This window comes from Harpia harpyja, chromosome 2 (genome assembly GCF_026419915.1).
Source record: "Harpia harpyja isolate bHarHar1 chromosome 2, bHarHar1 primary haplotype, whole genome shotgun sequence".
Lineage (NCBI taxonomy): Eukaryota > Metazoa > Chordata > Aves > Accipitriformes > Accipitridae > Harpia > Harpia harpyja.
Genome location: NC_068941.1, coordinates 11,183,725 through 11,205,693, shown reverse-complemented (window position 1 = coordinate 11,205,693; position 21,969 = coordinate 11,183,725).

The following is a 21,969-nucleotide window of genomic DNA, read 5'->3' as shown; positions in this document are numbered from 1 at the left end:
TTCTGTCCAAAGTTCTGTGTAGTTAGAGAAGATAGGAGGAGAAATTCAGTGTTATTGTATGGTGCATATGGATGGAAACAAAAACCCTACCGCAGCCAAACAAACAAAAGTACAGGATATCAATTGTATCCTCTAATTGTTAACTGCTAAAATAAGTTATCATAGGGCAACTATGCCCATATCTATCTATCTATCTATCTGCATGCATGTATAAAATTAGACATGTAACTATGTGAACTTCAGTACAGGTTTTCCCTTTTTAGCTATACTCGCTGTAGTGTAGTTGGATAACAATAACATAAAATAAGGTGCCTTTATGTATGTCTGACATTGTAAAAGACCCTAAATTTGCTTGAAGTATTACTCATACTGAAGAAATTTGATCCCCTGGGGTCACTGGTAATAAAGTAATAACAATACCTTTGCAAAAGGTATCATATAATACCTTTTCTGGCCCTAAGTCTGTGTAGTCTTACCTACTGGTTATTTGCAAAAGCCCAGGATTGAAAAAAAACAACCTGTTTAATTAATCTCTCTAAGTACAGAGAACTCCATTTATATGAATAAGAATGTATGTGTAATATCAGACGCATCTTCTCAAACACTGAGGATATGTTTATTTAAAAATAGTCTTTCCTCCTTAAAGGCTGGAAGACCACTCCTATGTTTGATACACACTCGACCCAAAATGTCAAGATAGGCATGTTGCTTACAAGTGAAGAGCCCCTTAGTCCTCTGGGGTAAGCAAACTTCACAGTTTCAGATTTCTTTGTCAAAGACATCTCTGAACACTACCTATTTAATGTAGGAGCACTTTCCTAGGGACCTGGACACTTAGGATGTCTCATTCTGTCCAGGTAAGACCAAGATTCATGAAATTTGCACTGAGTGTTGGAAACTGGTACTAAACTCTTCAACAGAGTAAAAATCAAGATGCAATTACATTTTTCCTAATGTGCCTGTTTACCCTTCTCCTTTTACCATTGTTAAAAAAAAGATTAAAATTATATCCACGTAATTTACTTGTTCACATACAATCATTGTTCACATTAAAATATGTTTTACAAAAATCTACCTAACATTCATATGTTGTGTTTAAAATGTGTGTTTTGCACAGTGACACATACCTACAAATATTCATTTTCCCTGCACACTTCTGACTTGAGATAAAGGGCTTGTTCATAAAATGGAGTTTTATATTCTGCGGAAGCGAAATGTGTTTGCTTTTTGTATTACAAAAGTTAAAATTCCTTTCTCATCGTAATCTGTAATCTGACATGCTTATAAATACCCTGTCACACTCTGCCTTGCACATTCCTAATCTTCTGTTGATAGTCATATTGACTTCCATTTACACTGCTTCACTCATGCCCATTCATACTGAATCAGGCTTTGTGCTTGGTTGATCACACTGAATGAAAACCATTCTTTGCCTCTCAGACTTTTATATTCATAACTGTTCGTATTTCTTTATTCATATTCTCTGCTTCACGTTTCCATTGTGTATTACCTCAAGATATTACCAGCCTGTGTAGCCTTAAAAATTTAAGACCTGATTTACGAAAAAAAGCATCTATGAAACCAATATACTTAGGAAAAAAATCCACTTTCTGGATTTTCTTCTTTCTTGAAAAGAAAAATGGGAAGTTTTAGTGAACTAGAGAAAGTGTGGAAAAATACTACAGTGGGATATCTGTTATGCTGCTCACCTAGGGCCAGTTGCTGATACCCTTATAATGAATAGTTCACCCGCTGAGTATGTATTGACTGAGTTAGTCCACTCAAAACACACTGCATTATTCAGTGTGGTTAAGGATGGCAATGACTGCCACCCAAGCCTTTGCAGATTTGTAATTGAAAAATTAGTTTAAGTAAGTATGCTAAGATTACGTAGTCTGATTGCTAGGCTTAAATTAGGGAGTGAGGGGGCACTTGTTTTAAATAGAGAGATCACTTCTGCTTGAAGGAGTGTTTTGACACCTATGGGCCATGCGTAAGATGCACTGTAATACAGAGGAGCTGATATTTTTGGCAGTATAGAGTTGATATAAAGATGCAAAGACAGATTCCCTCTCCCTTCCTGTCTTGATAGCACTTTCCTGGCACTCTCTGGTATTTGTGATATACTCAGAGTTGAGTGGTACCATGCATGACAAAAGGCTTCCAAACATGATACCATATTACCTTTTTATTAATTTTTTGGTTTGCTATTTGCCAGATGTATACTTCAGTTACAATGCAAAAAGAATATACTGAACACATGGGCTATATTATTAATTTATAAACTTCAAAGTATTTCAGAAAAGGTTTATATGTTTTGCAACTTTGCATTTTCAGTAAAAGCATGCTACAGTTTATTTATTTATCTTGGCTGTATTACAATCATCCATTTATCTGTAAGATGTAACAATGATGTAGGTGGGTTTTATCTCAAATGATCAGCTTTCCATTATCAGGATTGATATACAAAAATCTGATATAGTTCCTCAAATGGCCACAAAATTATCCTTTTTGTGGAAATGACACAAAAATACTTTTCAACCTCAGATTTGATGCTCTGGTCTTCCTCTGTCATTTTATTCTTTTTGTTTCCTTACAGCACACGTCCCAGTAGATATTTCTTGCCTTTTGTATCCAGATGAATCTAAAATACAGCACAACAGACTGAAAAAGGGGGTAGTTTTATTAATGGAGGTAATTTGCAGGTTTACAGGGTAGGAATTTTATGACTCTTCTGGGGTAGAAGCAAGGTGTTCTTTTAGTCACGTTGCAAAAACAAAACAAAACAAAGCAAAGCAATGCAAAACAAAACAAAACATAGCCCTGCTTTGTTTTCTCATCCACATAAAGGACGTACTCACCATGTCTGAAATTTCTTCCTTTCACAGGGTACCAAGATATGCCCTGGCAGAAGGAAATCTCTGCCAGGAAAGGAGTATCTGCTCCAGTGGCTCCCAGTGACCATCTGTGGTCAACGTGAATTAGGAGCTAGAGCAACTTTATCATCTACTGGAGGAGGCAGCTGCCATGTGGACTTTCTAAACCATACAGGCTAATACTGCTGCCATAAATCACAGTAAATTAGGGGCCACTGCTACGCTGTGCCACCACACAGTATGTGGTCCCTTGTTGGTCACATACTTTTTGCTGTTACCTAAGAAGACCAAAATAACCCCATATTGTACCATATTCAATAGCCACCGTTAGAAGGACATTAGTAGTGAAATAAAGCATCATTTTGCGCATGATAATTTTAAATGCCCTTTAAAGCCTCTTGAAAATAAAACACCAGCTGTCAAGAGTCATAGTTAGGGAGCGGAGACTCAGCAGGTGTTCCAGGGGAAAAGCGGTGTATGCTCCTGGGGTGGCCCCTCGCTTCTTACAGAGGCACAGAAAACTCCATGGGGCAGAGGGAGGAATAAGTATATATATAAATAGATATACATGTATGTTGCCAGATCCCTAGCTAGTGTAAATCAAGATGGCTTGATCTGTGCCCTGACAATGTAAAAAAAAAAATATCTGAGGATCTCGTCTGCTACCGTATCACACCCCCATTCTTCATGGACTTGGAGGAACAGCATTTTCACAGTCCCACAAAGTCCTTTGCTAATTGCTTGCTTAGAAGATGAAAAGGGTTTGGGGTTTGGTTTAGCTGGGGAAGAATGGGAGGGGGTGTTCTTTGATTGTTTGGGAGTTTTTCTTCCCCCAAAGTAAAGGGTGCAAACATGAAACTGTCTATTACACGCTTCACAGCCTGTGTGGTTCAAAATTTTTTAACCAAGTGTGTACTGTCAAACAATTTCAGCGGCTCCCAGAAGAGAACAATATAACTAGCCGGTATGAATAATGTTTGTAAATATGAGTAATAGTGCTCCCTGAAAAACAATGTCTTTTTCTGTATATGTCTTTTTATTACCTGCAGCTCTTTCATCAGCCAACATCTGCTCTTTGATTCAAGCTCTTTCCTTTTTCCCATGCTAATAGCTGTTAACACTGAACCTGCCTGTTACAGTTCAGGCTGTAAACAGCATGGAAATATTCAGCATTGCTGGTGTCAAGAATCTTTAATGTGGCCCCAGACTTTAAAGGGTACGTTCAAATAAATAGATCAGCCTTCTGTCATGTTTCAGCTTGGCATTCCTGAGGCAGCACAAATAACCTGCTCGGTAAAGTGTAAAAAGCATTGAAGCAACAGATGAAAAGTTTGTTTTCTGTAGTTCTGCTTAGCAAAAATAAAATATATTTTCATGATAAATAGAAACACACCTTCATATAGGCATTTCTCTTTGATCATTAAGGCTCAGCTTCCTATTCAAATCATTGCTCAAATAGTCTTCTTCTTGAAAGGAAGACAGGGAAAAAGAAGAATCCCCTGAAGATGTATCACTAATCCAAATCCATCAATCCAAATGTGCCGGTGGTACTTTGCAGGCTGCTGCTTCAGCAGTTGTACACGCTTTTTTTAACCACCCCTCCCCACTGCACGTTCCACACCACCTTCTGTTTTGCAAAGCTTAGTGCTGTACCCATCCAACCGGGCCAGATTATTTACAGTAATCAAGGTTATTCACTGTCATCTGGACTATCCAGCATCTGGATATCAAGTGTGACACCTGTGGGGCCGGTATGGCATTGAGAGAGATGGTTTTGAAGTGATACGTGATCAGGGCAAGCTCCCGATGTAGTCGTAAGACGGCACTATTCTTATTGCTCAAGTTCGACTGCCATGTGCATGTTATGTCAGAGATCAGAGGTACTAAAAATTAAATCAGCCAGCTCTAAATGAGGCATTCTGGATATCTGACTGCCTGTGGAACGTGAGGACTTCTCTGTATCGTTGAGTCTGTAAATCTGAATTATGTCTAAACCATAGTAACTTCATTAATTTGAATTAGAGGCTCACCTTGGATAAATCATGTGAACAAATTCAGCAACGTATGAATGTTTATCATCGCCTATAGAGGTTTATTTAATAGACTAGACTTAGATCCATTCATTCATTCATCATTCAGTAATATAGTCTTTAAAGGGCAACATGAAGAAAGTCTGTTTGCCAGGAATGGCCTATTAGTATAGGTCTTAGATTAGAACACACTGAGCTGAAAATTACACTACCTATACCTTTAATTGGTAAGTGGAAAGCCATTGCTATCTCTGTTTCGCATTGCATTGTCCTGATGGGTGATGATAATCCAGTTGCTGTGGAGTAAAGGACACAGCACTGCCAGATTCTGGATCCCAGGTGAAGAAATCGGTACCTACAATCACAGCCCTGTAGCACAGGCTTTGATAAATGCCATCATAGTTGCAGAGAAGGAATTGTAGGGAGCCGTTTTGTTTTGTTTGTTATCTACAAGAATGTCAGTGATTTAATATTGTAGGTAGCCTGTCTGGACAAACTGTTTTTCTTGCTGAAATGACGTAGAGATGTCCAAACGGGATGGTGAGTAGGACACATGCATACAAAGAGCTCCCCGCTGAACGCAAGGGCTGTTTGTGAACATGTGGGACTTTCTGGTAAGTCTTTAGATACCTTTATTCCGATACAACTTACTCCGGCACTTAGGATCAACTGGCTTTTCTATCGAAGTGGATATTTTTCAGTTCTCAACTGACACAGAGGGGAGGAGGTGTTGAGTTTTGTGTGATAGAAAAATGACTGCAATAGTGTAGATGATCTGGTTAATAGGATTATTCTCTAAGTATGCTCAGCAGAGTTTTCAAGCAAATATTCATTCATATTAATTAATGTATCCTCATCTCAACTCCTATGAAGGAGGAAAGTTTCATCCCTACCTCACACAAGTCGCTCTAAATATTTTTCAAGCCTCAGAGTTGCCGTCTCTCTTAACTAACTCCAAACCAGTCCTTCTTTCTCCTGCTCCAGGTTCCACTATTATTCTACCTTCCATCTTTATTTTGTCTGCAGTTTATCTATTATTCCTCTCTTGTTAATCTGATACTTGGGAATACAGTATGCTACTGAAAAGGAATGAATATATATAAATATATGTTTTATTTCTTCATTTATCAGATGTTAAATACTATTTTGATGTTAAATTTGTAGTACTTCAGATTCTATTTCTAAATTAATTAGGCATTACACTAGCAGGTCATTCAAAATAAATTCCATTGTGTGCATTTTAGTCAAAAAAATTTGACTGCTGAAGATGATGTTTCATGAGCATTCAACACGTTAATTCACAGAATACCTCACTATGGAATCCTGACGTGGCATTAATAAGTTCCTATTTCTACACAGGTACGAAGAGGCTGCAATTTATACACAGACATAAATATACATGCACGTATTTATGATATTAAAAAAAAGATGTGTATATATGTATATATATGAAAAAATCTCTTTGTACCTATACATATTTTACAATATATTTTATACATAGTTTTACGTATGGTATATATTATGAGTACTATACAACAATAAATACATTACATACAGAAATAAACTCTATATATTTACACATACATATCATATACACCACACACCTCATGCAAATGTACATACCTACATCTATTCATACATATTAACATGAGTATCACTTTTCTATCATTGTTAATTAGGATTTATAGTGATAATGTTGATAGACCCTTAACAAATAAAACATGACAGGCATTGCAGTTTTGGGCAATTATACTGCACCTCAGGTGGTGTTAGCTGGCACTAAGCCAAATGACTATAATCACACAAGAACTCCAATAATCTCTCTGCAATGTTTTAGTTTGAGTGGCTTGTTGCTATTTTGAAATGCTGTATGATACATAAAAATAAGGAAGAGAAATGGTTCTGTCTGAACTTATTGGGGATGTGGTCATGGAAATAACATCAATGTCAAACAGTCCAAACGGTTCAAATATGATCTGAACTGTAAGTTTTTCATTTAATTATAGCAGTATTAATAGATGTCACTGTAGTTTTTATATCTTTTTTCAGCGGGAGCTGTGCAACAGAATAGATTGTCTAAAAAGCAGATGATTTTGTTCCTTTACAGGCAAAAGTAAATTCAGGCAAGATTTGGAGGAGCTCTTTTATCAGATCTGTAAAGTTAGCACCAATCAGGTATAATTTCAATACAATTCTATTTCTGTGTTTGAATATGATGCTTCTGGACCAAGTGTTTGCACACTACTTTGGAAGGCCACTGCTTTTAAAGAGAACTTTAAAGTGACTTTGCAAAATATGTGACTGTCCAAGACAATTTTGATACGGAGTTACATTTTTTGTAATAATTTTTGTAATCATCCTGGGAAAAAGAAAAAGTTTATGTGTTGTACAGACTCAGTTCCACAAAAGGAAACATAAAGCAGAATCTCAGCAGAATGGGGATGGCTGCAACCTGACCTCAAGCTTAAGCCTCAAAATCCCTCATAAACTGTGTCAGTCCTCACTTCCCCAGATACTTGATGGTCCTGTGCATGCCCAGAAATGTACCAGTATGGCAAGGCGGTGTAAGGAAGGATCAACCTTTCCTTCAGGCTGAGGAAATCCAGGGGTATCTGCCATCCCTCCTCATGCTGACCTTCCCTCCTGCGAGCTGTAGGTTCGGGTGTCACATTCAACCCCTAAGCTGGAAGCTGTGTCAGTTTTTAAAGAGAGGTGAATTTCTTTATTTCACAGAGCGGGAGCACTCCCTAGCAGGTAATACCCATGCTACAGACTGATTGCCAAAGGTTGTGCCATGTTAGGTTTGTAATCAACCAGCTCTGCTGCCCTTCGGCTGAGTGCCCCAACTGCTGGGCTGGATCAGTGGCTGCGGTCATATTCCCGTTTGGAGACGTACGTGTTTCCTCTCTCATGACATCATTTCTCTACGTATGTTAAACCTCTTCATGCCCCGGTCGTTCCTGTTCACAGATGACAGATCACTGCACTTTGTTAGGGAAACAACTGTATTCTAAAATCCAGATGTACTCCTGTATATAAAACACACGGATTAAATAGTTCTAAAACTAGGCCAACAAAGATATCAATCAAAATAGTTATTACGTGCCAATTACTTTGTTTGGTAATTAACTAATACCTAATGAATTTCCTCATAGCTGTTTCCTTTAAAGCCAATTAAATGCTTGAACAGACCTTCCATGTTTAATAAACTAATAAGAATGATTCATTTATAGTGTATGCATTTTTGAATAATTACCAAGCAGCTGTTCTTATCTCCAGTATTTTTATTAAACCTCAGCAATCAGTTTTAACAATAATTCAGTATTTAAAATGCATGATCTTGAAAACTTGGTTATATTAATTTGTGTTGCTTCTTTTGAATAATTTTATTTCTGTACACACTGTTTGTGATTTGTCAACACATATAGAATTTAATTATAGTTGCTGGTAATAAGTTAGAACTTGAAATTCCATTGTCCTGCAATGTAATTATTTTCTTATCTGTAAAATATTACCATTTGGTTAAGTATCAGCCACAAACCCCACAAAAACTATGTTGATTCTGCACAAGGGTTCATCCAGCCTAGTATTATTTTCCAACAGTGGTCATGAGCAGACACCTAGAGAGAAAACTATGTTCCAGGTGCATATCCAATATCCACAAAAGTCCGTGCAAGATATGCATCTGTACCAACCCTTCTTTGGGACTTGGCTCTGCCACAGCTCTGTCTTATGGGTCTTGGTTCTTGCTTCGGAAGGGACAGTGTACCATTGATCTTGATCCACTTTCTTCTTGCCACACCTGATTCAGTGGAACTCTGCCCTTTCCTCCTCCAGCCTTTGCCCTTTCAGGCTGAACATGCTAAGCCTACCCAGCTGTTCAAAGAAGTCGCACGTTGAAGTGTGCATGTCATCCCCCTAAAATGCACAGCAATGCCCATGCCCCGTGTATACCTCAGTTTCCTTGTTTGTGAAGTGTCGTGGTTTAACCCCAGCCAGCAACTAAACACCACGCAGCCGCTCACTCACTCCCCCCCACTCAGTGGGATGGGGGAGAAAATCGGGAAAAGAAGCAAAACCCGTGGGTTGAGATAAGAATGGTTTAATAGAACAGAAAAGAAGAAACTAATAATGATAATGATAACACTAATAAAATGACAACAGCAATAATGAAAGGATTGGAATGTACAAATGATGCACAGTGCAATTGCTCACCACCCGCCGACCAACACCCAGCCAGTCCCCGAGCGGTGAATCCCTGCCCCCCCCCACTTCCCCGTTCCTAAACTGGATGGGACGTCACATGGTATGGAATACACCGTTGGCCAGTTTGGGTCAGGTGCCCTGGCTGTGTCCTGTGCCAACTTCTTGTGCCCCTCCAGCTTTCTCACTGGCTGGGCATGAGAAGCTGAAAAATCCTTGACATTAGTCTAAACACTACTGAGCAACAACTGAAAACATCAGTGTTATCAACATTCTTCACATACTGAACTCAAAACATAGCACTGTACCAGCTACTAGGAAGACAGTTAACTCTATCCCAGCTGAAACCAGGACAGTATCCACCCCTTATTCTATACCATTGACGTCATGCACAGTTCCCATACCTTTAGTTACATCCTGATCAATCATCACCTTTCCATTCCTTTAAGACATATGAGCAATGATATATATATATGTATACACACACAGAGATATCATTCCTTTAGTTCATGGGTCATGTTCATAAAATGTTCATTGAGTTCATTTAGTTTCCGACTCTGGGCTCCATCTGTCATACCAGTCTTTTCTGGGCAGGAGGGATGGTGCAAAGTCCTCTCAGTTGGTAGAGCAGAATTGGGCTTCAGTGCAGTGTGACAAGCAGGTGACATTTGGCGCAGCAGGAGGATGGTGTGCACCGTTGGATTGTTGCATGCTGGAGTCAGTTCTGGTTCCATCACTACTGCGCTTTGCTCAGTTTTATCACAGTTCTTTTCTTGCTTGATCTAAGTGATTCTTACTATAGTACTATGGATATAGCACATAATTATAGTAAGGATAACATACAGTAGCAGGGTTATATAGCAACTAATATACAGTTTAATTCTGGCTGTTCTCACCTAAAATTAAATCCCCTTGAGGCACACATCGGACTTCCCCATCTTTTCGCATCACCCACCAAGTGCACCCAGGCCCTTGAGCAAAAGCAATCCCACGAATGGGTTTACCTTTGCCTGAGGCAGGAGTAACCCAGACTGTCTTCCCTAACATATTTTTTATGTGCACTACAGGGACTTTATCCCCTTCTACAGTATGTAAAAATTCTGACTGGGCAGGGCCACCCCGATTGGCAGATCCTCTGGTGTTGACTAACCAGGTGGCTTTTGCTAAATGTGTATCCCAATGTTTGAAAGTTCCACCCCCCATTGCTCTCAATGTAGTCTTTAACAGTCCATTGTATCGCTCAATTTTCCCAGAGGCTGGTGCATGATAGGGGATATGATACACCCACTCAATGCCATGCTCTTTGGCCCAGGTGTCTATGAGGTTGTTTCGGAAATGAGTCCCGTTGTCTGACTCAATTCGTTCTGGGGTGCCATGTCGCCACAAGACTTGCTTTTCTAGGCCCAGGATAGTGTTCCGGGCGGTGGCATGGGGCACAGAATATGTTTCCAGCCACCCAGTGGTTGCTTCCACCATCGTGAGCACATAGCGCTTGCCTTGGCGAGTTTGTGGGAGTGTGATATAGTCAATCTGCCAGGCTTCTCCATATTTATATTTCAGCCATCGCCCTCCATACCACAGGGGCTTTAACCGCTTGGCTTGCTTAATTGCAGCACATGTTTCACATTCATGGATAACCTGTGCAATAGTGTCCATGGTCAAGTCCACCCCTCGGTCACGAGCCCATCTATATGTTGCATCTCTTCCCTGATGGCCTGAAGCATCATGGGCCCACCGAGCCATAAATAGCTCACCCTTATGTTGCCAGTCCAGGTCCACCTGAGCCACTTCAATCTTGGCAGCCTGATCCACCTGTTGGTTGTTTTGATGTTCTTCAGTGGCCTGACTCTTGGGTATGTGAGCATCTACATGACGTACTTTTACAACCAGATTCTCTAGCCAGGATGCAATATCTTGCCACAGTGCGGCAGCCCAGATGGGTTTACCTCTGCGCTGCCAGTTGCTCTGCTTCCATTGCTGTAGCCACCCCCACAGGGCATTTGCCACCATCCATGAGTCAGTATAGAGATAGAGCACTGGCCACTTTTCTCTTTCAGCAATATCTAATGCTAGCTGGATGGCTTTCACCTCTGCAAACTGACTCGATTCACCTTCTCCTTCAGCAGTTTCTGCAACTTGTCGTGTAGGACTCCATACGGCAGCTTTCCACCTCCGATGCTTTCCCACGATGCGACAGGATCCGTCAGTGAACAGGGCATATTGCCTCTCATTTTCTGGCAGTTTATTATACAGCGGGGCCTCTTCAGCACGTGCCACCTCCTCCTCTGGCGACATTCCAAAATCTTTGCCTTCTGGCCAGTCCGTGATCACTTCCAAAATTCCTGGGCGACTGGGGTTTCCTATGCGAGCCCGTTGTGTGATCAGTGCAATCCACTTACTCCACGTGGCATCAGTCGCGTGATGTGTAGAGGAGACCCTCCCTTTGAACATCCAGCCCAGCGCTGGCAGTCGGGGTGCTAAGAGGAGCTGTGCTTCAGTACCAACCACTTCTGAGGCAGCTTGAACTCCTTCATATGCTGCCAATATCTCTTTTTCAGTTGGAGTATAGCGAGCTTCGGATCCCCGATATCCTCGACTCCAAAACCCCAGGGGTCGGCCTCGGGTCTCCCCAGGTGCTTTCTGCCAGAGGCTCCAGGTAGGGCCATTCTCCCCAGCTGCAGTATAGAGCACATTTTTAACATCTTGTCCTGTCCGGACTGGTCCAAGGGCTACTGCGTGAACAATCTCCCTCTTAATTTGTTCAAAGGCTTGTTGTTGCTCAGGGCCCCATTGAAAATCATTCTTCTTTCGGGTCACTTGATAGAGAGGGCTTACAATCAGACTGTAATTTGGAATATGCATTCTCCAAAAGCCCACGACACCTAAGAAGGCCTGTGTTTCCTTTTTATTAGTTGGTGGAGACATAGCTGCTATTTTGTTAATCACATCCATTGGGATCTGACGACGCCCATCTTGCCATTTTATTCCTAAAAACTGGATCTCCCGTGCAGGTCCCTTGACCTTACTTTCTTTTATGGCAAAACCGGCTTTCAGAAGGATTTGGATTATTTTCTTCCCTTTCTCAAAGACTTCTTCTGCTGTGTTGCCCCATACGATGATGTCATCAATGTATTGCAGGTGTTCCGGAGCTTCACCTTTTTCCAGTGCAGTCTGGATTAGTCCATGGCAAATAGTGGCTGTGTTTCCACCCCTGGGGCAATCGATTCCAAGTGTACTGGACACCCCTCCAAGTAAAGGCAAATTGTGGACGACACTCTGCTGCCAGAGGGATTGAGAAAAACGCATTAGCAATGTCAATTGTAGCATACCACTTGGCTGCCTTTGACTCTAGTTCGTATTGAAGTTCTAGCATATCTGGAACGGCAGCACTCAGCGGTGGCATAACTTCATTCAGGCCGCGATAGTCAACTGTTAGTCTCCACTCCCCATTAGACTTTCGCACGGGCCATATGGGACTATTAAAAGGTGAGCGAGTTTTGCTGATCACTCCTTGGCTCTCCAGCTGGCGAATCAACTTGTGGATGGGAATCAGAGAGTCTCGGTTGGTGCGATATTGCCGCCGGTGCACCGTCGTGGTAGCAACTGGTACTTGTTGTTCTTCAACCCTCAGCAACCCCACAATCGAAGGGTCTTGAGAGAGACCAGGCAGGGTAGACAGCTGTTCCGTGCCCTCCGTCTCCAAGGCAGCTATACCAAAAGCCCATCGATACCCCTTTGGGTCCTTAAAATACCCTCTCCTGAGATAGTCTATGCCAAGGATGCACGGAGCCTCTGGACCAGTCACAATGGGGTGTTTCTGCCATTCATTCCCAGTTAGACTTACTTCAGCTTCCAATACAGTTAAGTCTTGGGATCCCCCTGTCACACCAGAAATAGAAATGGGTTCTGCCCCTTCATAACTTGATGGCATTAAAGTACACTGTGCGCCGGTGTCTACTAGAGCCTTATACTCCTGTGGGTCTAACGTGCCAGGCCATCGAATCCACACAGTCCAATAGACTCGGTTATCCCTTTCCTCCACCTGGCTGGAGGCAGGGCCCCTCTAATTCTGGTCAGAGTATCCAGTATTCACTTCTCGTAAAATTGGCTCAGAAGTCCCTTCAAGAGGATCAGAAATAAGATCAGCCCTTCTACTCTGTTTGGAAACCGGAGCGGCATTTTTCCTGGTAGAATCCCCTTTTGTGGTGTTTTTTCCTCGCAGCTCACGTACCCGTGCATTTAGGACCGAGGTAGGTTTTCCATCCCATTTCCTCATGTCCTCTCCATGATCACATAAGTAAAACCACAGGGCACCTCGCGGTGTGTACCTTCTATATTCTCTCTCTTGGGCAGAGGAGCGCTCACTCCTAATAGCTGAGACATTGGTCCTTACAGGTGGGCAACAGGACATCTCCTCTTTGAATTGCCGGAAATCCTCGGACAGCTTCTCCACAGCCGAAATGCAGGCTTGTAGGGAGGAGGAGAGATTTTCTTCGTATTGACGGAGTTGGCGAGCCACTTCATCCACTGTCGGTGCCTCTTCGTCTTTCCAGGTCATTATTGCCAGTGAGTTGGCATAGGACGATGGTGCGCTCCGTACAAACTTCCGCCACATGGGTCGTGTGCATTGGACTTCGTCTGGATCTTTGGGTAATTGTGGGTTGTCCGGATCATGATGAATTGTCTCTAGCACAGCTAATTCCCTCAGATATTGGATACCTTTTTCCATGGTTGTCCACTTGCTTGATTGACATATAACATCTTCCTTAAAGGGGTACCTTTCCTTCACACTTGACAGGAGTCGCCTCCAGAGGCTGATGGTTTGTGTCCCTCTTCCAATTGCCTTGTCAATGCCACCTTCCCTGGCAAGCGATCCCAGCTGCTTGGCTTCCCTACCTTCTAATTCCAAGCTATTAGCCCCATTGTCCCAGCATCGGAGGAGCCAGGTGATAATATGCTCACCTATACGGCGGCCAAAATCTTTTCGCATATCCCGCAGCTCACTCAAGGATAGGGACCGGGTTATTACCTCTGGTTCTGCCTCTTCCTCCTGTTCCCGTGATGACCCTGGTTCGCCTTCATCCTTCGCTAAGCGAACTGATTTTTTTGTATATTTCTTTTTCTGTACGGGGGCAACTGATACTGGTGCAGGTTGGTCCCCTGGTTCAGTTGCAGTACCGCTCGCTGGGTCTTGGATAACCGCAGTGTCTGTTGCCAAGGTTTGGGTAGCTGCCGTGCTCATTGCCGAGGCTGGAGGGGCTGCAGTGCCTGTCGCTGAGGTTTGGGTAGCCACAGTGCTCGTCGCCGGGGCTGGAGGGGCCGCAGTGCCCGTTGCCGAGGTTTGAGTGACCGCAGTGCTCATCGTTTTGTTGTTAGGTCCAGAGACCTTCTCTTCCCTTGAGGGTACTGAGTGGTGTCGAACAGGGCTCGATAGGCATGGGCCAGGCCCCAGCACGTTGCAGTAATTTGTATCTCTCTGGAGCTGCCGGGGTGACAGCATACCTTTTCCAAATATTTTACTAGTTCTTCTGGATTCTGCACTTGTTCAGGGGTGAATTTCCAAAACACTGGAGGTGCCCACTTTTCTAGGTACTTGCCCATACTACCCCACACACCCTGCCACTCATAATTATCCAGCCTTGGGGCAGATCTCTGGGTGATTTTCTTAAATAGTTGTTTAACCTTAAACGAGAGCTGGACCACATTCAGAAGCATGCTAATTCCTAGCAGTAGGGCTAGGACCGTGCTGGTCCCAACATCCCAAGAGTATTCAAATTTTTCAAAATTCTCAAACACCATTGTAACTGGACTGAAGGAGAAAGGAGAGGGGAAGAAAGGTATCCCACCCATAGACTGTTTTTCCAAGGAGGAAAGGTAAATGGTATAATTATTAATAGTTTCCCACAGATGGCTTCCACAGTATAAAGGTGACAATGCTGGGTGCAAGTACCGGATTAATCCCACAGCTGACGACTTTATCATACCATAAACCAGTGTTATACAATACATCAAAGCGAAAACCTTAATCCACCTCCCACGGATGATAAGCAGCAGAAGAGGGACTACATACAGCAAGCGAGGTGATACATAACAGAACTTTAAAAACCAGAGCAACAACTCTAAGAACACATAAATCAACATAATGACCAGCGACTATTAGACCGATATAATGAATGCTTATAACAAATTTGTTTTAACAAGCTCTGGTCAGGTTTGTCGTTATCTCAACCCTTCGTGCCCCACGTTGGGCGCCAAAAAGGACTGTCGTGGTTTAACCCCAGCCAGCAACTAAACACCACGCAGCCGCTCACTCACTCCCCCCCACTCAGTGGGATGGGGGAGAAAATCGGGAAAAGAAGCAAAACCCGTGGGTTGAGATAAGAATGGTTTAATAGAACAGAAAAGAAGAAACTAATAATGATAATGATAACACTAATAAAATGACAACAGCAATAATGAAAGGATTGGAATGTACAAATGATGCACAGTGCAATTGCTCACCACCCGCCGACCGACACCCAGCCAGTCCCCGAGCGGTGAATCCCTGCCCCCCCCCACTTCCCCGTTCCTAAACTGGATGGGACGTCACATGGTATGGAATACACCGTTGGCCAGTTTGGGTCAGGTGCCCTGGCTGTGTCCTGTGCCAACTTCTTGTGCCCCTCCAGCTTTCTCACTGGCTGGGCATGAGAAGCTGAAAAATCCTTGACATTAGTCTAAACACTACTGAGCAACAACTGAAAACATCAGTGTTATCAACATTCTTCACATACTGAACTCAAAACATAGCACTGTACCAGCTACTAGGAAGACAGTTAACTCTATCCCAGCTGAAACCAGGACATGAAGGGAGAACAGTTTTACTTCCCCACCTATTCCAATCACTTTGATATGTATGAAATGATACTAATCTGATCCATATACACTTTCAAATGCAAAATTATTATTATTAATGCTAAAATGAAAACAATGAGGCTTAATTTATTTCCACTTCGTTGGATCATTTGATTAGTATGGTAATAAGAAAAAAACCTAATGTAGATTCATATAGTAGATGCTAAATGTTATATTTGTCTTAGAACTAATTTTTTAAAAAGTTAGTTTGGCAAATAAACTGGTGTGCAAAGAATGAAATTGCATACAAATTATTGATATGGGTTAGGGCAGATACAGGATCGTAACATCAAGCACTAGAGAATGCACATTTACTCTTTTCAGAATAAAACCTCTAGATTTGCTAGAACCAAAAATGAATGTATAAAATGTTCTACTTTTTGTACTTCCTGCTGGTAAAAGAGAGTTTTCTGTGGATACAGTGAGGAGGACTCTAAAAAAATAAATAAATAAGAGGAAATTAAGTAAGTCAGAAACAGGTCAGCTCAGGTTCCTATCTTATTAAAATCAAATGAATTTGGATAATGTGTTTTTCTCCTTGCTAGACAATCAGTGCTGTGCAGTCTGTGATTTGTCCTCTGAAAGAAGGATCACTAACAGGAGCCCATTAGGTCATCGCCAATCTGTTAGCAGAGAGGTTCAGTGCTGGGAACTAACCTGAGCTGACACGAGAACAGCTGTGGGTCCTAACAAGTGGATGGCATGCACAGACTCTCTCGAGCACAGACAAAAACACAGGCTTTACGTATTTCTAATCGGATGGTGTATTAATCCTCTTGTATAGACATGCAAGATAACAAATAGCAACACACACTTGAAAGTGCTTGCTGAGATGCAGAATGAAGGGATGACTGACAGAAGTTAAAGCTAAAAAAATAATTCAAGTTATCATTATTTTTCTTCTTTTTTCCCTAGGTGAACTATGTAATGATGCAGAAAGAATAATTAAGTTAATGCGCTATCTCCAGGCATTTTCCGATACTGCAGATGCCAAAGTTTGACCTAAGTTACGACCCTGTATTGTCAGTGAAAAGACATAGGAACCTGCAGAAGAAAATTCATCCCATCCACCTTTAACAGGTATCTTTAAGTGAGACTTAACCCTTCATCCCTTGATCATGTCCACTCTTCTTTGTTATGTATACAAATTAGCCCAGCCTAGACAAATGGCTCAGAGAACCATATCTAACTTTCAGACGTTTGAGATCAGATGAATCACATCTCATTTCCTTTGCAAAGATGAAGGACTGGTCTTCTGGCAAGACCAGTTTAAGCAATGAATGAGCATGAAACTCTTGGACTGACTAGTCTTTCTGCCAGGATGGTCACCTCCTCTCCCTCAGAGACGTGACACCTTATCGAAGACGATTCCCTGGGTGTCAGTGTAAATAACCTCTTTACTAGTAAGTTTTGGTTCTGCAGGAGTAAGAAATCAAAAAGGTCAAGTGTCCCATTCTTCATTTCTTCACTCTTTTGAAGGCAACAAGAGGGCAGAGGGGCTACAAAGGCCAAACTTCTGCCTCTCTTTGATCATCCTAGGGCACACAGAGGTTTTTTTCTGTCCATGTGGAACAACTCAAAGAAAGGAGGTAGAAAGAAGAATTGTTCACTTTTACTGCAAAAAGAAGTCCTTATCTGGAATATACTATCACTTCATAACAAATGAAGAATGAAACATCTATCCAGGCAGCTTTCAATCAAATCTATATAGTATAATAGATACCAATTGCATATATTAGTATAAAGATTGATGGAGTAAAAGAGATTAATAATGTTCTTGTAATTTGTTTATGCTTTTTATTTATTGTTTCCTAATATCCTTGTATAATGTATGTATGTTCGACATTCCAGGAAAAGTGGGGAACATCTAAAGCAGGTATTTATACTATTTTATGCTTTGTAACAATTATTCCCACTACTGGTTTTGGTATTTCATGGGAAATTAGTATAAATCCATTAGAAAGCACACTGAATCCTGCAGTGTATGGAGGTCTAACAAATCCAATTCTCAACTTACTACTTTGGGGAAGCCTTACTTAAAAGTTAATAAACCGGTAATGTCAACAGCAATGAACAGCAGGCTAACTACAATAGGAGCCCTGGGTTTCTTACACGCTTTCTCTAATCAAAAGGAGCCAATTATTTTTCGAGTTGTGCAAAATGTCATCTAATTGGCTGCGTAAAAGTTGTGTAGACTGAGAGAAATGTAAAATTAATCAAAATCCTCGTTTGAAAAACGTACAAAGAATGTAATACATCATTGTTATTTTGCCCAAGTGATGAAGATCAAATCCTTCTTCCTTTTTAGAGCCCACAGTAGGGACTAAGGGAGAGGAAAAGATGCTTGTAGTTATTAGACATAGGAACACTCAAACTGATTCTTTTCTTGGCTCGTGTAGCCAGTTGACTAAACTGGGAAGGAAACATACTTGGTCATGCACCCCACAGTCCCTCATCTCCCAGTCAACCAGACTGAGGACCCGTCCAGACAGGCCCAGGCATCACAGTTCCTTCCATGCCAGGCATAACAAAGAGCGTGTTTAAGCACAGATCTTGCCTCAGGTTGGAGTTAAGATGCAACAGTGAAGCACCCTTGGAGCTGTAGGCCAAGGAGAGTGTTTTGGTCCTCCAATTTAGAGTCTAACCTTCACAGTCACTCAGGGGCAGTTCAGAAAAATGGGAATGCCAAAAATCATCAGTACTTCTTGCCTGGTATTAATTCTAATCATAGACTGTCATTTCAGGAGCTCAGTGAAGACTACTCATGGTTTTGTTTGGGTTTTTCTCACACACACACAAAATGTAAATTTTTTAATCTATGTTTTTGCCAGCGAGAAGACTAAACAAGCCACTCCATTATTACATGGTCTTGCTTTACTACTCTTCCCTAGCATTTTTATTGGCAAAATAATAAATCACAAAACATAGAACAATGTCATCTTTGCTTAAAAACGTGCTTTAAGAACCAAAACTTCAACTCAGACGAATATGAGGGTTGTGTGTGTCCCACGAGCATTAGTTATTGCAGGAAGATTAAAATAAGTGTACTGTAATGAAAGAATTGCAAACCTCAACAATTTGTGTAATAACAGAAGACATAATTTTTTATAAAGTTACTTGGCATTTATTAAAACTACCTGACTTTTTTTAGCATTGTAAATATCAAAGATTTTTTTCCTCTTCATTAAAAATAATCATCTGCCTTGAAAGAATGTCCATAATGATTGCAGTAAAATTTGTCATGATAAGAAACAACAGGTGGAAAGCACAGTTGTGCCATAAGAAGAAAAAATGGGTTTAGGCCTTTGCACCATTTAATATCTTTGTTTGTTATTTTCTCTAGTATACGTTTAACTTGAATGTTTTCTGATTGCACAGGAGATTTTACAGCCCAGAACTTCTGCAAAGCCTTGCAGAGTACTAATATGAAATGAGTTTCATTTAAGATTATTGAATATGAGACAGTGAAAAATAAATCATTCTCTCCTTATTTAATCTTTTTCTTCTGCACCTACCCTATTCACTTCAGTTTTTTCTCTTCTGTATCACAAGTCTGTTTCTCTAAGTAGCAATGTAAGTCTGTATGAAGTTGCATAGTCTCATTTTTGTGAAAGAAAGCATGCTATAAGCTTCAGATTCTGCTTCTTGCTCATACCACTAGAATCAAGTGCCCTCCTAACCTCCATTGTACTTTAAGCATGGCCTTGGTTTGTCATCTGTCTTCCTTTGATGCAGTGAGTACTCTTTTGCTGGCGCTGTTTAACATCTTTGTCGGCGACATGGATGGTGGGATTGAGCGTGCCCTCAGCAAGTTTGCCGACAACACCAAGCTGTGCGGTGCAGTCTACATGCTGGAGAGAAGGGATGCCATCCAGAGGGACCTTGACAGGCTTAAGAGGTGGGCCCATGCAAACCTCGTGAAGTTCAACAAGGCCAAGTGCGAGGTCCTGCACATGGGTTGGGGCAACCCCAAGCACAAATACAGGCTGGGTGATGAGTGGATTGAGAGCAGCCCTACAGAGAAGGACTTGGGGGTGTTGGTTGATGAAAAGCTGGACATGATCTGGCAATGTGCTCTCACAGCCCAGAAAGCCAACTGTATCCTGGGCTGCATCAAAAGAAGTGTGGCCAGCAGGTCGAGGGAGGTGATTCTCTCCCTCTGCTCTGCTCTTGTGAGACCCCACCTGGAGTACTGTGTTCAGCTCTGGGGCCCCCAACATAAGGAGGACATGGACCTGTTGGAGCAAGACCAGAGGAGGGCCACAAAGATGATCAGGGGGCTGGAGCACCTCTCCTGTGAAGACAGGCTGAGAGAGTTGGGGTTGTTCAGCCTGGAGAAGAGAAGGCTCCAGGCAGATCTTACAGCAGCCTTCTAGTACCTAAAGGGGGCCTACAAGAAAGATGGGGAGGGACTCTTTAACAAGGAGTGGAGTGATAGGACAAGGGGTAATGGTTTTAATCTGAGAGAGGGTAGATTTAGATTAGATGTAAGGAAGAAGTTCTTCCCTGTGAGGGTGGTGAGGCACTGGGACAGATTGCCCAGAGAGGTTGTGGATGCCCCATCCCTGGAAGTGTTCAGGGTCAGGTTGGATGGGGCTTCGAACAACCTGGTCTAGTGGAAGGCGTCCCTGCTCATTGCGGGGGGGGGGGGGGGGGGGGGGGCGGGTTGGAACTAGATGACCTTTAAGGTCCCTTCCAACTGAAACCATTCTATGATTCTATGATTTTAAGGTTTTACTAAATGAATTATTACAAAACAATGAGGATTCCAAAATTCATGCATGGTGCAATAGCTGTGTGGTGGGTTCTAGAGAGATTGTGGATCCAATGATTTGGTAGCAGGATTGTTTTCCTACATCACTGAGACTAGAAAAAAGAGTTCAGCTTTCAAATTAAGCTTGTGAAAAAGGCTACCTAAAGCACACCAAATAGGGGAAATGGATGGGAAAAAATATAGTTTCCCTCATGCACGAAAATGGAAACATCCCACACCATCAGTCTCAGTGCTCCATGGGATCAGAGAGTCCTGTGTCTAATGAAAAGGTGGGGCAGGTGTCTAGGTTGTTTCCTTCTTTGTTACTTTCCAATTGCTTAGAGGTTTTTCATTTTTTTAGGAGAGGAATTCCACCTTTTTCAGAATGTAAGAAATCAAATGAAACTCACTGAACCTGCAGAGTGCAAGGCGTAGTTTCTGTGGCAACGATCTCCATTTGACAGCTCTCAGGACTTGCCTTTGCCTCCTGTGACTTATTTACTGTTGCAGCAGTGCAGGTAGCAGAGGTGAGCTCAGCAAGTTGCACAATGATCACTCATGATATAAAGTGCAGAAATACAAGTGCCATCAGAAAAGTTTATTTATGCAAAAAAAAGGAGAAATAAAAGATTAAAATAACATTCAGCTGATAACATTATTGCGTCATTCCATAAAGGACTGGTAAATCGGTGAACAGATGCTGCTCAAATCATTGTTTTGCTGGTTTGAAGCATTATGTTTAGATTTTTCTTAAATTAAAAATAATGATGGCCAGATTCCATTTTCTGCTTTACCCTCTTTTAATAAAGCTTTCATCCTGTACCTAGGCCAAGCACCTGCACACCTGCACTGTTACTGTTTTCTTTAATCTTACAAGTATATAGACCAGAACTATAGAACAGACCACATACTATCTGATTAGAAATACGTAAAGCCTGTGTTTTTGTCTGTGCTCGAGACAGTCTGTGCATGCCATCCACTTGTTAGGACCCACAGCTGTTCTCGTGTCAGCTCAGGTTAGTTCCCAGCACTGAACCTCACTGCGAACAGATTGGCAAAGACCTAATGGGCTCCTGTTAGTGATCCTTCTTTCAGAGGACAAACTGCTGGTCGCAATGCTGCTTTTTTTTTTTGGGGGGGGGGGGAGTGGGAAGGACACAGACATTATCAAATCCAGTCTGATAAATCCAGCAATCTGAGCCGAACTTATTCA